The sequence below is a fragment of the Dendrobium catenatum genome, unplaced genomic scaffold (genome assembly GCF_001605985.2).
Source record: "Dendrobium catenatum unplaced genomic scaffold, ASM160598v2 fragScaff_scaffold_1117, whole genome shotgun sequence".
Classification (NCBI taxonomy): Eukaryota; Viridiplantae; Streptophyta; class Magnoliopsida; order Asparagales; family Orchidaceae; genus Dendrobium; species Dendrobium catenatum.
Genome location: NW_021319579.1, coordinates 3,777,623 through 3,797,481, shown reverse-complemented (window position 1 = coordinate 3,797,481; position 19,859 = coordinate 3,777,623). Strand labels below are relative to the sequence as shown.

Genomic DNA, 19,859 nt, shown 5'->3' with positions numbered 1-19,859 from the left:
GTGCGTAGGCATTACTATTAACCTTTGAGATTATCTTAAATGGTCCGGTGCCTCGAGCATGCAACTTCTCGTACCATCACAAAGTCTCCAACCTTGAATTCTTTGAACCATCTTTTGTTATCAGCAATAATTTTAAAATAGGTGTTAATTTGTTCAATCTTCCTTTTAATTTTATTGAGTAACTCCTGAAGGTTACATGCAGATGCAAATGCAAGAGGTCGAGTGTGCAAGAAGATTGACAAGACTCATGAGCTTACAAAAGTTTAAAACAACAGACAAATTAGGAAGACAATAGACTACAACACTCACACAACATACTAACTCACACGAACACGATGCTAGAATAGGTGGACGAGTCTCACAAGAGGTCTAAAGTGTTCGGTCTAAGGGAACTGGTGTACGAGGAGTAATGAAGACGTTCTTAGCTACCAGGGTACTTCTATGGGAAGTCTCAGTTAAAGTCGTAGGTAGTCTTCTAGTGTGGGTAGTGTAATTGAACAGATTAATCCAACTAGGACAGAGATGGTCCTCATCAAGGTAGGGCGAGGCTATAACGGACAAAAAGTAGGAATCAGGAGTAAAATAGGATGATTGGTCCTGACTCACATCCATAAGGGGATAACTCAAAGATTCGTCAGACGGTATAGGGCTCATGCTTCGTCGAATATTAAAGTTGGTACAAGGAGCAGTGGGGTAAGTCAAATCGGGAAAGACACACTTTGCTAAATATAACTCTAAATGAGTAGCTCCAAAGTTAGACTCTAATGAAATAAGAGGGGGCTCGTTGTTCAAATCTGACTTAAAAACTTTCAGACTCAAAGTACAGTCTTCCGAAAGAGACTCAGGTTTGGTTGCAACCCTAATATCCATGGGTTCTGTTTCACTTAACTCCTGTGATAAATTCGATTGACTTACTTCCAACTCAAGATTATCTAAGTCACCATCAGAATTATCTAAAATTAAATCAGAATTATCCAAAATTAAATCAGAATTATCCAGAGTCATCTCAGTAGGTGTTACAACTAAATCAGGATCTTCCAAATTCAAATTCAAAGTGTTCGACATTCGATTAGCTCCTTTCAATGTCACATTACTATAATCCAGGCATACTTTGTCCAAAGGCTTATCCTCGAGGAGACTAGGATCGGGGTAAGTTAAGGTGTCGATGTTTACAGGTTCTAACTTTCCTAGCTCAGGGTTTAAGTCATTCTGAAGGTCTGACTCAATCACTTCTGTTCCATCCTCAAAGAATTCTTCGTCATTAGTGACATCACTAGTATCCATGAAATGGATGCACTCAGTCTCAGGTTTAGGGAGCCTTTTCTTCTTAATGTATTCCTTTATTCCAATCATACCTGCAGGGTCAAGGAATGGGGAGTCTAAAGGTTGAATGGGGTGGCTAGAAGTGGGTCCAAGTGAGGAGCCATAAGAGATTGATCTATCAGAAGACCCAATAGACGGTCGGCCTTTAAGTTTAGGTGAGAACCTACAGGGTGGGGCAGCAACCCCGATGTTACTAAAGGACGGGTGACCACAAGTAGGGGAAATGTATTTTAATCCAAGTTCTCGTCTGATGTTTTTCCAATCGGAGGTAGGGTATTCGCCACGAGACTCTTTATGATCTTCCAACCTCATCCAAAATTGGAGAGCATTACAGCTCAGGTGTGACCTAACAATGCTAAACTAGCGAGAATTAGGGATTTCATGCGATTCAAAATAGTCCTCTAAGTGTCGAACCCATTCCCTAAAGGAGTAACCATCCAAAGAACAATCAAAGGCAGGCAGACAATATGGTGATTCTAAGTGAGGTCGAGGAGGTCTAGGCTCAGGTCTTGGGTGATAAGCTGAGTGGGGCATGTAATTAGAGTGGGGATAGCCCACGGGTTTCTCCATCATAATTCTAGTCATATTTCTCACTAGGTTAACGATGTCATCTAAACTCTTTTGGATTTTTATCGGGTCCATTGGGAAGCACTAAGTGATACCTAAAGAAGATTGGGTGTATGGGACAATACTCTACAAGGAGGAAACATAATTATGACTTGCTATAAGGTGCAGGAAAATAATGTGCAGCAAGCTACAAAGGTGGTTTAAGAAATCTACACTTAAGAAACTAGCCTACAGATCACTAGATACGTGCAGGAATGATGTGGACAGCAAGCTACACCTTGATACAAAGTTATCTAAGTGTTTAGGAAAGTTTCTAGAGTGTGGTCAGCACCTAAACACATTGAATTGCTCACAAAAAGGCACCAACAGCAACAGGGAAATTCAGGACAGCACTCTGAACAATGGTCTAAGTCATCTAGGTGTTATAGGGATACCACTAGGGTGAGAACAGCACCTAAACACAACTTCAAGTTCACTAAAAGGTGCCTAAAAGCTGCTGGAATAGTGCGGACAACACTTTAAACTAAGGATATAATTGTCCTACGCACTTAGAAATGATATGGATTCCAAGGCAGCACTAAGACACATGAATATACTAATGCAAGATGAAGTAAATGATGCAGATTTTTCTGGACAGCAGTAGGAAAACAGCAAACAAAGCTATTTAAATGATGTTATGCATGCAAACGAATAGAGGCAAGCTAACGTAGACTCCTAGGATGCATCTAGCACAAGCAAAGCATGCTAGCCATGCTCTGATACCAAGATGATGTAGAACGGACATGCACTGATAATTGGATTAAGGAAGTTAGCACGCTTAAATTTTAAAGCACAATAGTTATAAGCTTCTGTAACTTAATAACCCAAAATAAAATTATCATTTATAATAAAAGAGTGATCCTTAGAACTCTTAGTTTTTAACTCGTTTAGGCAACGAAGAGTGACATCGATTAACCAAACAATTTAAGAAAACACCAAGAATAATTGTATGCTACGACAGTAAACAAGAATCCATGATTTAATAAAGAGAACTTTCACCTTTGGAGCCCTTACGCTCAACTAATCTAGGCTTTAGCGGAAGAAGTGTCTCCACATTAGAACCGAGGTCACTCTGAGGAAGAAGGAGCCTTAGATCGTCGTTATTGGATAGATGTCCGGAGTGGTGGAGGATGGCGGTTGTCCAAGGATGATCAAGCCCAAGAAGGGAGTCGAGCGAGCAAACTGTGAGTCCAAGAGGGAGATGCAGGAATTCTGAGAGAAAATTCAGGTTTTGGACAATTAGGGGAGGAATTAATTTGAAAATTCAAATCAAGTCTAAAGGAGCAAGAGGGGCGGCCAAGGGGGGAGATTTGGGACTGAATTGGTGGAGATGAGGAATTAATTTGGGAGAGAGAAGGCAGCCATGGAGAGGCCGGCAAAACTAGAGGAGAGAGGGGATTTCAGTTTTGAGGAGTTAGGGCCCACTTGAGTACTCAATTTATTTGAATAACATTCTGAAATAATTTCAGCTTTAAACACAAAAGAGTTTCCTAAATTACAGACAATTAATTGGGTTGATTTTGAATTTCAAAATCGAAATTTAAGTCCAATTAATCCAATAGCATGAATTAAGGAAACGTCTAAAGAAGCAATCTTGATCTCACGGTTGAATTTCAGATCTGAAACTAAAATTCAAAAATCCCATTAATTTCAGATCTGAAACTGAAATTCAAAATCCCATTAATTCCATTGATTGAATTAAGGAAAACCCTTTAGGAAACACTCTTGAATCATGACTGAATTTCAAATCTGGAATTTGCAGGAAGGGAAAGGGGCGGCGGCAAAGGGGGAGGATGGCCGGCGGGCTGGAGGGCTGTCGGTGGCTGCTGGCCGTCGGGTTGGGGGGTGCAGTTCGGCGGTCTGGGCGACCCAAAGGGGGGGTGGTGGCCGTGAGTAAGGGAGAGGGGAGAGATAGGAAAACTATGGATCCGAGGAGCGGATTCCGATCTCCCACAAGTGATTCAACACAAGTCGTCGTGACGGCGATGTGATCAAGAGATTGAAAGGAAAAATAAAAGTAGAACAAGAGATCTAGAACTCACAAAGAGATCTAGCTTCTCCTACGAACTCACTAAGAGATCGTGGAGGTTTGCACTCACAAAGAGAACAAGAAAAGTCAAATTTTCATTCATAAAAAAAAAACTATTACATAAGAAGAGGGCCAAATAAATAGACCTCAAAATGACAAAGAACGCAAAAGACTAAAATTCCCCTTGGGCTACAATAGCGACCAAATACCCATAAGGGCAAAAACGGAAAAATATAAAATAAAGATAAACTACTATATAAAATAATGAAAATACAACTCATGCTCGTGGCCATCGATCTCCAGCATCGAAAATGCTGACGATGTCCTCATCAATGACAGCTTAAGAAACTGATTAAATTAAACTGAACTAAAGAATCAACTTAAGTCATACTAATGGGTTGGTCTCTTTTCCTACCATCACTTGTGAAACTCTTCTCACCTAATGTGGCTGTTATTGGCATATGACTCTTAATATGTTTTATTACAAAGGCAAATGTCACGCCAAAGACAAAAACAAAAGAAAGTTATGCTTCAACCAAATACATGAGTTAAATGTATTAGAATAGGCACACAAAATTAGTCATTTGAATCTTTCACTCATTAAGAAAAAAATGCATTCATTACAACTTTAGCTTTTCCTTTATTCATTGCATAACTCAGGTAAGTAATAAGATCATCATTCTCATGTGAAAAATTCAATCTTAACAACATTCAATATTAAAATAAACCAGATAAATTGAATCTAATCAAAATGCTTATAAATTATGATAAAAAAATTTGATTTCTCTTGCATGATTCATTACTCAAAATAAAGGTGATAAATAAAATTAAAATCTTAAAAAACTCAGTATTCAACAAAAAAAAAAAACATTTTTTAAGAAAGATTCAAAAATTAACCAAGAATTATTACCACAACAGTTTCTAACCAATTATCATGATATGGACCATCCAAATACTATAGAAGAATTTCAACAAATTAAAATTTATATATCTGACAAAAAGATCCCCAAAGCAAATTCAAAATACCTAGAAATTAAAGTTCTGATCGAAGACCTTGTGAACTCTGACAAAAAATCAAACTTGCCTTTAATATTTAGAACCATATTCGAAAGAGTGTCACATTTATTAGGAGGTCTTGTAGTTAACGCAAGATCATGACCTGTTAACTTTCATGGATTCATGTACTCCAACGAGCAAGCCTTGTTCCCTTCTCAAGTATTTGTGCTTGCAAACTTTTTCTTCGATTATCTAAAAGATAATGGGCGATTAAATTATCACAGCTCCACACTGTCCTGCAATCAGGTAGTGTTGTCTGACAAAAAAAAAATTGTGTTAGAAATTTTTGATAAATTTATATTTTTACTTTTGTAGAATAATTGTATAATTTTTATATCATTACAACCTCTCTTACTGCTGATCATGTTTTTTGATTGTGTTGTCTGCAATCAAACGCTAATCTTTTAATGATGATTATGTCTTACATATCTTCTGCATTGAATCGAAATTTCTTTTTTTTTTGAAGTTATAGTTTTGCTTTGGAGAATGATATGCTAAGCGAGTAATTTGAGTATATATTATTCTAATGTGCGTGCTTATAAATGCAGGCTGCTAACTTTTATCCTCATGGTGGTACTGGTCATGTTCCTTGCTTGGAGAACCAAGCACAAAAATCACGATGCTATCTGGCTATTGGGTCTATCGGTAGTTTGCAAGCTATGGTTCGCATTCTCATGGCTTCTTGACTAACTCCCCATGCTCTCCCTAGTGAACCGTACCACGGACCCATCTGTCCTCAAGGATAGGTTCAAGATACCTACTCCTACTAATCCCACCGAAAAGTCAGACCTTCCTGGCATAGACATCTTTGTCTCCACTGCTAACCCTGAGAAGGAGTTGCCCCTCGTCATCGCCAACACAATACTTTCCATTCTCGTCGCAAACTACCCAGTGGAGAAGCTAGCTTGCTACGTCTCGGATGATGGCGGCGCTCTCCTCCCATTCGAAGCAATGGTGGAGGCCGTATATTTTGTCTTTCACTGGGTTCCCTTCTACTTCAAGCACCGCATTGAGCCTCACAACCCCGAGATTTACTTCACTCTTAAGCGCGGCCCTGAAAAAAACAAAGTGCTCTCAGACTTCGATGACGATTGCCGTTTCGTGAAACACTTGTACGAGGAGTTCAAGGGCCGCATCAAGGGCCTTCCCGACTACATCTGTGACCGCTCTGATGCATCTGATGCTCGCGAGGAGCTGAAAATTTTCCTTCTCCACCATGAGAACACCAAAGAGCCAATGGTAAATATCCCCAAGGCTACTTGGATGAATGACGGTACCCACTGGCCAGACACCTAGACTAAATCCACCACAGACCACTCTCGCGCCGACCACACCGGCATCATCAAAGTCATACTCATGCCCCCGGCTAAGGACGTTGTCTTTGATACTCTTAGGGATGAATCTAGCAGTGGCAATAGTGACAAAATTTTCAACTTGATAGAGGTCGATGTGCGGCTGCCAATGCTGGTCTACGTCTCCTGTGAGAAGAGGCCAGGGTACGTATGACCACAACAAGAAGGCCGGTTCCATGAACGCTCTCCTTCGATCCTCGACGATCATGTCAAACAGACTCTTCATACTCAACCTGGACTGCGACCACTACATATACAATTTGCAGGCTCTGTGCGAGGGGATGTGCTTTATGATGGACCGTGGTGGCAACCGCATCTGCTACATACAGTTCCCACTGTAATTCGAGGGGATTGATTCCTCCGACCGCTATGCTAACTACACCGCTATAGCAAACATGTTCACTGACATAAGAGTAAGCGGAGGGATCATGAGCGATGTTCATTTAACCACGTATAGGTCGGTGAACTCATCATCATTGTCATCGCTAGCAGACTTGGATGTGAGCGTGAATGATATCTCAATCCCAGCCATAACCTTGAGAATACCCTGTAGTACGGAAACAAGGTGGGCACTTGTACCGGCTATGAGCCATAACTGCTCATTTTGCCACCACTCCTCAAGCTCAATCCTAGACCACCGAATTTCTAGAATGGCTAACAAGCATTGGCAGATGGTGATAACGAGGAGGTAAGTAAGGAATGTAACATTGAACTTCTACACAATGAACTGGCATGAGAAGAGCGAGAGAGCCAGGAGGAAGCAGTAGACGATGAGGAACAAATAGGTGAAGGGATAGATAGCAATGTTAAGGTACGCCATATGCTGTAAAAAGTTTATCTTGGGACTTGCGAGCAGGGCATTGTTGCGAGAGAAGAAGATTTCCACCGATCCCATGGTAAGGTTGCTGGGCGCGGTGCCGCAGAAGGCGTTGCGCTTGGTGATGAAATAGATTAATCGCCAACTGCGGTTGTGCATCCGGTAGCTAGTTATCACGTCCTCTATAATCGAGCCGTAGTTCCACCCCACTCTATTTTTCCACTTCCGCGGCACCGTACCCATCAACCTTACTGACCGGCTGCATCAAGTCCTTTGTTGGGCCATGGGCTCGGTGGAAATCTTCTTCTCTCGCAACATTTCCCTGCTCGCAACCCCAAGATAAAATTTTTACAATGCACTGCGTACCTTAACATTATTATATATCCATTCACCTATTTGTTCCTCATCGTCTACTGCTCTCTCGGCCCTCTCACTCTTTTCAGGCCAATTTATTATGTAGAAGCCCAATGTTACATTCCTTGCTTACCTCCTTGTTATCATCATCTGCCAATGCTTGTTAGTCATTATAGAAATTTGGTGGTCTGGGATTGAGTGGTGGCAAAATGAGCAGTTCTGGCTCATAGCTGGTACAAGTGCCCACCTTGCTGTCGTACTACAGGGTATTTTCAAGGTTGTGGCTGGGATTGAGATATCATTCACGCTCACGTCCAAGTCTGCTGGCGATGATAATGATGATGAGTTCACCGACCTATTCTTGGTTAAATGAACATCGCTCATGATCCCTCCGCTTACTCTTATGTCGGTGAACATGTTTGCTATAGCGGTGTGGTTAGCATAGCGGTCGGAGGGATCAATCCCCTCAATTCGCTTTGGGAACTGTACGCAGTAGATGCGGTCGCCACCACGGTCCTTCATAAAGCACATCCCCTCACGCAGAGCTTGTGAATTATATATGTAGTGGTCGCAGTCCAGGTTGAGTATGAAGGGTATGTTTGACATGATCGCCGAGGTGAAAGGAGAGCGTTCATGGCGCCGACCTTCTTATTGTGGTCACACCCTGGCCTCTTATCGCGGGAGACATAAATCAACATTGGCAGCAAAATATCGACCTTTATCAATCTGAGAATGTTGTCGCAGTTTCCACCGCTGGATTCATCCCTAGGAGTATCGAAGACAGTGTCCTTAGCCGGGAGCGTAAGTATGACTTTGATGACGCCGGTGTGGTCTGTGCGGGAGTGGTCTGTGGTGGGTTGAGTCTAGGTGCCTGGCCAGTGGGTATCGTCGACCATCCAAGTAGCCTTGAGAATATTTACCATTAGCTCTTCGATGTTCTCACTGTGGAGACGGGCAACATTCAGCTCTCGCGAGCGTTGGATGCATCATAGCGGTTGCGGATGTAGTCAGGAAGGCCCTTGATGCTGCCCTTAAACTCCTCGTACAAGCATTTCACATAACGACAATCATCGTCGAAGTCTAGGAACACTTTGTTCTTGTCAGGGCCACGCTTAAGAGCGAAATAGCTCTTGGGGAATGCGGTCTTTGAAGCAGAAGAGAACCCAGAGAGAGGCAAAAGACGCGGCCTCCACCACTGTTACGAATGTGAGGAGAGCGTTGCCATCATTCGAGAAGTAGCAAGCCAGCTTCTCCACTGGGTAGTTTGCGGCGAGGATGGAAAGTATTGTGTTGGCAGTGACGAGGGGAGACTTCTTCTCAGGGTCAGCAGTGGAGACAAAGATGTCTAGCCGGGAAGGTCTGACTTTTTGTTGGGATTAGTAGGAGTGGGTATCTCGAACCTATGCTTGAGGACAGATAGGTCGGTGGCACGGTTCACTAGAGAGAGCTTAGGGAGTTGGTCGAGAAGCCATGAGAATGCGAACCATAGCTCGCAAACTACCGATAGACCCCATAGCCAAATAGCATCGTGATTTTTGTGCTTGATTCTCCAAACAAGGAACATGACCAATACCACCATGCTGATGAAAGTTAGCAGCCTGCATTTATAAGCACGCACATTAGAACAATATATACTATAATTACTCGTTTGCAATAGTTAGCATATCGTTCTCCAAAGCATAACTAGAACTTCAAAAATAAGAAATTTTGATTCAATGCACAAGTTATATAAGGCATAATCATCATTAAGAAATTAGCGTTTGATTGCAGACAACACAGTCAAAAAACTTGATTAGTAGTGAGAGGGGTTGTAACGATATAAAAAATTATGCAATTATTCTACAACAGTAAAAATATAAATTTATCAGGAATTTCTAACACAATTTTTTTGTCAGACAACAGTGTTTGATTGCAGGACAGTGTGGAGCTGTGATAGTTTAATCGCACATTATCTTTTAGACAATAAAAGAAAAAGTTGGCAAGCATAAAGACTTGAGAAGAGAAGGCTTGCTCATTGGAGTACATGAATCCATGAAAAGTTAACAGGTTGTGATCTTGCGGTAACTACAAGACCGTCTAATAAATGTGGCGCTCTTTTGGACATGCTTCTAACTATTAGAAGGTAAGTTTGAATTTTTTTTCCAAGTTCACAATGTCTTCGATCAGAACTTTGATTTATGGTTATTTTGAATTTAATTTTTGGGGACCTTTTTAGTCAGATATATCAATTTTAATTTGTTAAAATTCTTCTATAGTATTTGGATGGTCTATATCATGATAATTGGTTAGAAACTGCTGTGGTAATAATTCTTGGTTAATTTTTGAATCCTTCTTAAAAGTCTTTTTTTTTTGGTTTAAAATTGAGTTTTTAAGGTTTTAATTTTATTTATCAACTTATTTTTAATAATGAATTATATAAGAGGAATCAAATTCTTTTACTTGTGATTCTTCCCATAGCTTCTGTGCTGCAATTAATATCAATTTATTTCCCTCATGATTTTCTTTTTTATTTCATCAAAGTGATTTCATCAACCAGATAGAGTCGATGTATGACATTGTTTGGTATTTGTAATGAATCAGATAAATAGATAAGCCAAAGTTTAATTTTTTTTATAATTAATAATGGTGAATTAAGATTCTACGTATTCTTAGTTGTGTGGCACTTCAACAGGTAAGATATTTCCATTACATCTTTTTTAGGAGCATTTTGGATTGTTTTATTTCAACCTAACTGTTTAGAAGTAGTATAGATGTAAATAACATTTGAGAAGAATCATTTAGGACATTGTTATTTGGTGTTTAGGACATTGTTATTTGGTGTTTAAGATCTTTTGAAGGATCAATGAGGAGGAATACAGGCTTAGGGCCAACGGGAAAGCTAGCTTGCATTATATGGTACTTGATATGAGTGGTATGTTAATTGCATCTTTGACAAATATGATGTACACATGATCTACATGCACATGTCTATGTTTTAGACTTTTTCTAACATAATAAAGTCAATTTGTTTGCCTTTTCGTGTTACGAGTATTGACACAAGTGGAATAAGAAGGTTGAAGGAAACAAAAAATGTCTAAAAAGAAGAGAGTTTCAGGCACATATGCTTTCACACCACAAATCATTTTAAAATCAAAAGACATTTCATTCAAATGCATTGATTTTTTTGTGTAAAAGATAGAGGCACTTTTATTTCAGGAGTGTCTTGATATTTGTTGTCATGCATATTCTTTGTTATCAATTTAAATATGAATTTTATATGTGATATATTAGATTCAAATTTATTTGGTGAGAATTGTTGAATATTGTTTTGAACTACATGACAAACAAAGAGAAGCTAAGAAAATAGATGGATGAAATTTCTATATTTTCAAATGAGTCATTATAAGAGCTTGATTTGGCTACTGATTATATTTTGTGTATCCTTTTTAGATATATATTATATGATCATTAGTTTCTATTTTTATATGATCAAATATAATTGAGGTAAGATTTTTAATGAGATAAAGAATGTTAGAAGTTGAATGATTTTGGGAAGCAATTTAATTGTTCTTTTATTAGGATAGGTGAATGAGTGACTTAGAAGATGAATTATGAATGCAATTGCATGCTTGTTATTTTATGCAACATTATACACACTTTTGCCACCTTTCTATTAGGAATGAACATTTTCCAACTTTTTTTGAGTTCCTTGATGATTGAAACTTCGACTCATGTAGGGGCTCATGCTTATCTATATATTGCATTATATATAACATATGGAGAGAAAGAAATGTAATGAGATATTAGTTTAAATATGACTTTTTTATGTGATGTATTAATTTCAAATTTATTTGGTGGGAATTGATTGAATCCTACTTTAAACTACATGGCGAACAAAGATAGAGAAACAAAAAAAAAAAAAAAAGCTTGTTCAAATTTCTATATTTTCAATTGAGTCATTCGAAGAGCTCGATTGGGTTGCTGGTTATCTTTTTGTGTATCCTTTTTAGATGTATATGATATGATGATTACTTCATATTTTACAAAATCAAATATCATTGAGATAATATTTTTTTATGAGATAAAGAATGTTAGAAGTTGAATGAGTTTGGGCAGTCAATTTAGTCATTCTTTTATTAGGATTGGTGAATAAGTGATTGAGAAGATGAAGTTATAGGATATGCTAGGGTGTTAGACCCCATGAACTTGATAAAGTTATAAGTATTTTGATGGTTATAAATATTATTGATTGTGATTGAGTTGATAAATTTGTGTGCAAGCCTTTTTGTTTTAAGTTAGCTTCTCAAATGGAGTCGGCTACTTTGTGGAGTGTTCTTCAGCATCTAGGTGCTTGCTCATCTCTAGCCGTCTGCCAAAGGGTTGATGGGCAGGAAGGGAAGGGCGCCCACTATCGTCTTCGTTTGGTTGGGCCTCATTGCCTTCACTATCTCGCTGTTCTGAGTCGCTTCTCCTCCCCTAATTTTATTCCTTAATGCTATCTTTTTATACATGCTGACCACCGACATTGCTTTCTGTCAATTATGCAAAGTTTTCAAACATTTTGATTTTTGTTTTGTTAGAAGTATGAATGTTCTGAATACTTGAATTTATGTTGATTATTTCTAGATGGAACAAACCTTCATTTAATTGTTTTGGTTTTATGCAAGATTTGTTGATGATAGTCTTTAAATTTGAATTCTTCATTCTTTTTATTTTGATTTCATTTTGAGTACCGTTTGTTCTCCTCATAAAATGGAGTGCAAAACAAAGCATTTGAATGATTTCATGGCGATCGAACTTTATGTATGTATACAATTGATTTTGACGCCTATAGAAGTTAACTGTTATGAAACCCAGTAGATTAGAAATAGATTAAGAGACCTTGTTTAAAAAATTCTTGATAAGTCAGGCAAGCCATCAACAAGGAAGATAGTGTGGGGGGAAAATTCAAGAATCTGCTCAAATAAATATTGTACTTAAATTAATGAATTTGTTGGGTTATTCCCTTTTCTATTGTTCATGAAAAATATGTTTAATTCCGATCAACTCAAAATTTAATTTGACAGTCCCTGGAATAACAGTAACTTCCTCTCAAGATTTTTTTTTGTGTAAAATCTCCCAAGTCAACTTTTTGCACTAAAATCTTGCAACTATCAGCTGCACTCTTGCCTAAGATGCATTCCTCCAAGTTTCAATTGTGTTATTGAATGTACAGAACTTTGGTATAATTATAGATTTTATAAGGGCATTTTGATCATTTAATATGCCACACACTAATATTTTTAGATCATCTAAAAATCATATATTGCATAAGAAATGAAAGAAATCAACAGGAGTTTCTTGACTTTGATGATATTTTTATTATTTAAATATACTTCAAGCATCATTAAAAAAAAATAACAACTCCCCAACGTTGATGTGATTGGAAGGGAGAGGAGCGAGTAGATGACCATTCAAAAGCTAATTTAAATTGTATTACCGCTCAGATTAACAACAAGAGCCTGAAGATTTATAAATTTCATAGCACCACATTACATCATTAAGTTTCATGATAAAGAAACACTAAAACATCATCAAATAGCTTCATACCACTTTCAATGGAATTTCTTGACTTTATTACCTAATTATTATTATTTAAATTAACTTCTAAATCACTGCATGAACTAACCACTGTCTGAGCTTATGGACTCTCTTACTGAGGAGATCCCTACTAAGCTTCAGCATTAGCCAATTTGGCTCTCAGTTCCTTCCTTAGAATCTTTCATGTAGGAGATTTTGGTATTGCATGAACAAAATAGACCTTGTGCAATCTCTTGTAGAACACCACCTGAAGCATAAAAATTCAACAGACTAATTCTGAAGAATTTATCTTCATAGTAAAATATAGAAACAAGCTACTAAAATAATTCGCCACTGTGTATCCATTTTATTTATTTTTTCTTTTAAAAATAATTAAAATTTCTTAGAAGTTTGGTCACTCATTTCTCTCAAATAATTGAACTCACCTGCTTTGCTATGAGCTCTTTTTACTTCATCCTCAGTGAGTTCAATAATGCCAGTATATCGAGTAATGAAGGCAACTGGAACCTCGCCAGAAGCTTCATCCTTTTTTCTGGCAATCCTCATTAATGAGATTCATAAGTCTGAGAAAACATGAAAGTTCTTTCATGAATTGAATTGAAGAAAATATTTGTCTGTTAAAAGTGATACGGGACAACAGCAGCGTCAACAATACATGGATGGCTTACTAGAAGTGCTTCAAGCTCAGCCAGAGGAACCTGTAGCCACAGTATAGAACTTGTAATCATCTTGGATTTTGAAATATATTGAAGTTTGGGGTTTGGCTGAAATTAAAAAGAACATCATAATCTGACAGCCCTTAAACTTGATAAGCTATTTCACTCTAACAACAATGTACATTTCATTGTCGTCGTCGTCATCATCATCATCATCTACATAGCCAACATCCCCTGTGTGAAGCCAACCCTTCACATCAATAGTCGCCAATGTAGCTTCAGAATCATTAAGATAACCTATAGAACATGCGTTCCACCAAACAACTAAGTAATTTTAACTAACTAAACTAAATAATCCATAATTGAATTTGCTTGTTCGTCTAATATAGAAAACTATTTATTAGATAATGAAGAGTCATATGAACCATTTGGATCATTCCTCATCAATTCAATTAAAACCTAAACATTGAACCTAAGCAAACATTTTTAATTGAAAGTGCTCTCTCGTGTGTAGAAGGGATAACAAAGTAGGGAGAGCTTACACTCACAAGAAATCCAGAGCTAAATCTTAAAAAAAAAAAAAAAAAAAGTTTAGACCCTCAATCTAAATATCCAAAAAAATCTAGTTAAAATAAACATAATTTATTTTAGGGAAAACACTCTTGAGCTCAAATACAGATTTGGCTTTTCCTAAGAGAACATATGTTTATGAGAAACTAGTCTGGACTCTTGAATAATAGGTACCTCCTTGATATATTATGATGAATATGTTATATAAATATAGATGCATAGATGAAAAAAAAATTTAGATTTGTATGCACATAAAAATTAAGAAGAAAGTGATGGTTAAATAATCATATTTAAATATTGTTTCTGAAAACGCGTACCTAAAATGATTCACTAACACATTATTTTTGGGGCATGGAGCTTTCAAGTATTAGAATAGTAAGAACATAAGTTTGACTTGCCTTAAGTAAAGTTCTTGCTTTTATGATTAATGTATGGATATGGACATCATTTATTTTGCTTTATATTATATGTATAGAGAAATGAACATTTTTTATTGTGTTTCCATGTGAGAATGTCATTCAATGATTTTGTTATGTAGACTTTTATTCTTGAAATTATTCTGATGAACATAGTATTTAACCATTTTGAGGTTTTTGTGATGACTTGTTTATGCTGGTGGAAATCAAGCATCTGGCCCAGGAAGAGCCAAAAGTGATGCTGCAGCACGTGCTATGTAGGGCTAGCACTCTCAAAAGCTGCTTGGTAATGGTGAAATTGGGGATCCAGTTATAAAGGTTTCCTGAGATTTTATCAGGGTTTAAACTCACTTGGTCAAATTTATCATTGATTATTGTCATCTTAACTGGTGTTATTGATGTTTTCTTTTGATTGATAAGGTTCCAATTTCTCTTGTCAAAAGAGAGAAACATCTCAAGTCCATTGGTTTGGATTTTAATTGTTATTTATTTTTTCTTTTCCTTAACACACTCGTACTCTCTTTTATATGACACTACTCTCTTTTATGTGATGACTATTTCAGGTGTATTCAAGAGGGAAAAATCATCTAGCATATCTGACACTCTTTTATATGACACTACTCTCTTTTGTTATTTATATTTTCTTTTCCTTAACACACTCATACTCTCATTTGATAAATTGCTAGTTGTATATCTAGTCGAGCTTTCTTTAGATGATTTTCTCTTTAATATGACAAGTAAATGGTTCTTTATGTTGGCTTAAATTTGTTCTTTCTGAAGAACAAAGTGAATATATTCTGATTTTAGAATTTGACACAAGAATTTAGTTCCATTTGACCTTAATGTTGACAACACTGGACAATTCAGTCATTTATCTAAAAGTGTTAGGTAGCATGGATTCATCAATGTAATCATTTAGTTAAAAACAATATATTTTTTCTCAACTAATATATATCTAGTATCAGGTTACCAGAGATATCATTTATCGAGGCAGGGAAGGTGTTGTACTTAACCTTATTATTGTATTCCGAAATAGTTCTACGGTGGTGCTTTTGAGATTTAATATCCTAATGGAGAACTCTTATAAATACCATTCTAATTCAACTTAAATATTCATTTTGTAGTATTGCAACCAAAGTTTAGCTTGATTTATAGTTTGTCAGACAGATCTTTTCATCTCTTTCCACAATGGATAGATTTTGGCCTCATTTGATTCGGCGTAATTAAGCCTTCTTCTTTTTTAATCGAAAAAAACGGTTGTTGTTTTATGTTTGTTTAGACAGTTTCATTAATTCCACAGTTACTTGCTCTTAAACATCTCACAACTGCTCTTAAAAGCTTCTACCGATAAATTTCTCAAGCTAATGCATACATTCTCCACAAGATGCGCAAATTTCATTTTTGAATAAATTAACTCCACGCCTCTGCTCACCGTTTAACTTTAAGTCTGCGTATTGGATATGTTCGTTGGTTAAGAATTGTTGCTTAATGGATACAGATTGTGTGTGGATGGAAATATTGTTTTTCTTTATATATCGGCTGAACGAATTTTTTCTCATATTTGTCATGTAAGAACAAAATTAAGCAGTCTTCTTTTGCTGTAGAGTTCTCTGCTTGCTTATATATTTGGAATTGTTCAAACAGAAGATTTTCTCTCTGTTACTTATATATATTTAGAAGAGATGAAGCAATAAAAATATAATTTAGAATTTATTTGAGTAGAAATGAGCAGGTTTAGATTATATATTTTAATTGTGCAGTTGGAGGGAATTTTAGAAGACCATTTTGCCTTCTAAATTTTGATGAAATAGAAATATTTATGCAACATTTTAGTGGTAATTGAAAGTTACGACTGTGTCAGTCATTTGAGGCAAAGAAACCCTCAAATTATGTACGCATTCATTTGTTTGATTATATTAACATTGGTTACAGTAACAGAATATATAGATGTTTCTGAGACAGAATTTTAGCAGCTTGAGATCCAGTTTTCACTGCTGGAGACGGAATTTCGTTTAGTGGAGACAGGTTAAACAGTTGAAGATAGAACTGGAACACTTGGAGAAAGAAATTTAAAACTCGGTTTCTTCAGTAATTGCTTTTTACCAACTTTGGTAACCAAACGAGGCCTTCCACAGTCTATTGGTGGTGCTTAATGGTAAGCTTTCAGGTTCATCTTCTATAATATGGGGTTGAATTGGTTGCTTAAAAATGAAATTTTTTGTTTTAGGAAGTACGGATTTTTCCCCACTTATTTGGAGCATTAAATCAAAATCCTCATTTTGGAGGAAGTTTGGATGAGGTTTATCGAGTTTGAAATCAATCTTAATGTCTAACTAAATTCAATCAATTGGTGAATTTAATAAATTTATTGCATTTGAAAATATGGTTTTTAATTTAAAGCACCAAATGAGCCACTAGAAATAATTAGCATTTGGAAAAAAAAAATAGTGTGAGGATATCCTAAAGAGAATTTAGTCTATATAAAACATTTCCAGGGGTGCTTGTTTGGATAACTACATTAGCAGGAGCTGCAGAGCTGGAGCTGTGCAGATGTAAAAATTGTGTGCATTGTGTTTAAGCTTCTTGTAACTTAGGCTGGTGGAAATAAGAAGATAATGTCAATAAATAAAAGAATTTAGGAACAATAACCTAAATGGGTTATTTTGGGTCAAAATTGAGTTAGTGGGTCAACCTAAACTCGATTGTTTAATAAATGGTTGCAATGCATGATATGGATCCGACCTGTTTATTAAATACTCATGTCTTAAAAATCTTCTCTACTTCAACACAAGTAGAAATGGAGGCGACCACTTGTTGTAATATATTTTTTGTAACTCTAAAAGGGTTTTGTGTTAGTAAACACTTGTTTATTGATAAAGTTAGTAGATGGTTGTTAGAAGTCATATATTTGTATCACAAGTTTATATGCAAGTCGTATAATTAGTTTGTGGTAACCTTCCATAGCGATGAAGAGGGAGGGGTTGCAGAGTGTGTTTGATGTGTGAAGTTGTAATGGAGTCACACGAATATGTGATTTTATTAGATCAGGAGAAAAATTAGGTAAGCATGTCATAATAAAACTTTGTGTATGATTAATTTTAATTTTCTCAAATTTTACTTTAAAATAATTGAAATAAATGGAGAATTAATAACTTAGACATATACTCCCATAAAATAAACTTAAAATTTAAATTTTATTTTGATACAATTTTGATAAAATATTTTTATCCTATTATATGTTTAAAAGAATTGACTCGCATATTTAGGTACTCTATTAGTCTATTGGGAGTTTAATTTTAAAGTAAAAAAGATAGAAAAAGAAAATAAATTAAGTATTCTCATAGGTTATATGAAATCAAAGTCAATTTTAATTGACGGACAGATTCTTTCCTGCACTGATTTAAAGAGCACTGAACCTTCTCACAGCATGAAAGTACATTACCATGACAAATATCAACATAACAAAACAACTACGAAGTTAATTCATTGAGACAATTCGTCGAACACTAATCATACTTACCAGGAAGATATGGCGGAGAGATAGCCTTTGCAAATCAAAATTCCATTGTTTGGAGAACGGATTTATACTATGAATTAAGAGATTGAAGAAGAAATTTATCGTTCGATAAATCTAGACATAGCGTTGTTGGCAGGGATTCATTAAAAAAAAAAAGGAAAACAACACAGATTCTTTGTTATCCGGATTTCTCTGTTTGTTGTTGTGTTTGCGGCAGAACGATACCCATATGTTCGTGAAGCTCGCCGCCTCAGCCATAGTCTTGAAGGTGAGGAGAGCGCCTCCGTCGTCGGAGATGTAGCAGATGATCTTTTCGATTGGGTAGTCCACTGTGAGGATGGAGAGGATGGTAGGGTTCTTTGCAGCCGGGGCAGTTCCCGATGTCATTTAGAGCATCGAGATAGCAGTTGCGGCAGATTTGAAAGTAGCAGGCGCATGGGTGGATATTGTTGCCTTGTTCATCCGTCATGCGCTTGCGGTCACATGCGGGCATGGCGCACGCAGAGAAGCTTTTGGAGTGGTTAACCTCAAAGTCGGTCACCTTGGTATTTGATTTCATCACATGTTTAAATTTTACATGTTAAGCAATAATCAAAAGGAAAAAAAAATTGTGTGGAAATTATTGCAATTAATATAAAATTTTATGTAACTGAATTCATAGAGGTACAAATTCTTCTCCTGCAGACCTTGTCTATGTAATGGGCCCTTGTCTCGCTATTAAATCCACCGGTGAAAATACAGTTAGCCACATACAGCTCCTCCGCTTTCACATCAATGGACTGATCCTCCACGGGCTGGTTATCGGGAGTCGGGCGAACGTGAATGCTAGAGTTACTGTAAACGCCGGAGAGGTCGCCGGAAAGTTCGATATCATCACAAGAGAGACTAATGTAGCTACTGTTGGATGTATGGCGTGCGAACTTGATCGTCTGGCCGGAGCCGGAGCCGGCGCCGGCATCTTTCTGTCCACTTTGGGATCCGGATCCTGGGCCGTCGGGATTGCAGATAGCCTTCTTTGTTGGGTTGGAAGCCGAAGTCGCCATTTCTTTGTGATTGTCTTAATTTGTAGTTACAGGAGATGAACGGAGGAATCTAATGGGTTGGAAAGGTTTTGCTGCGTGAGAAGGGGGAGAGGCAAATGGATTTTATATATGTGAATGGGATTAATTGATAGATCGGATTTGGAGAAGAATTTGTGGACGAGAGGGAAGGAGTGGTTGGAGACGTTGCAGCTTGTGAGGTTTAGGTGTTGTCAATGCTTTGGGTGCAAGAGAACCGTCCATTCAGGTTTAAAGATATTTAATATATAAATATTTTAATTACACTTTATTTAATAAAATATAAATTATTATTCTTCTTTTTATAATTAATTATAATTATTAATAATATTAGCAAAAAAATCCATTTACATTTTATATAATATTAGCAAAAACTTATACATTTTCCTTTTTGCTAATATTAATAATATTAGCAAAAAGTGATACGGGACTACAGCAACGTCAGCAATACAAGGATGGCTTACTAGAAGTGCTTCATTGTCGTCATCATAATCATCATCTGTAATCATCTTGGATTTTGAGATTTTGAAATATATTGAAGTTTAG

General features: G+C 36.8%; 2 pseudogenes; one reads left to right on the top strand and one right to left on the bottom strand.

The window, feature by feature from the left end:
* The first annotated feature begins 2,748 nt into the window (after positions 1-2,748).
* On the top strand, positions 2,749-6,740 carry LOC114580602 (annotated as a pseudogene).
* A 2-nt stretch (positions 6,741-6,742) lies between these two features.
* Positions 6,743-19,643, bottom strand: LOC110103222 (annotated as a pseudogene).
* Positions 19,644-19,859: the final 216 nt, after the last annotated feature.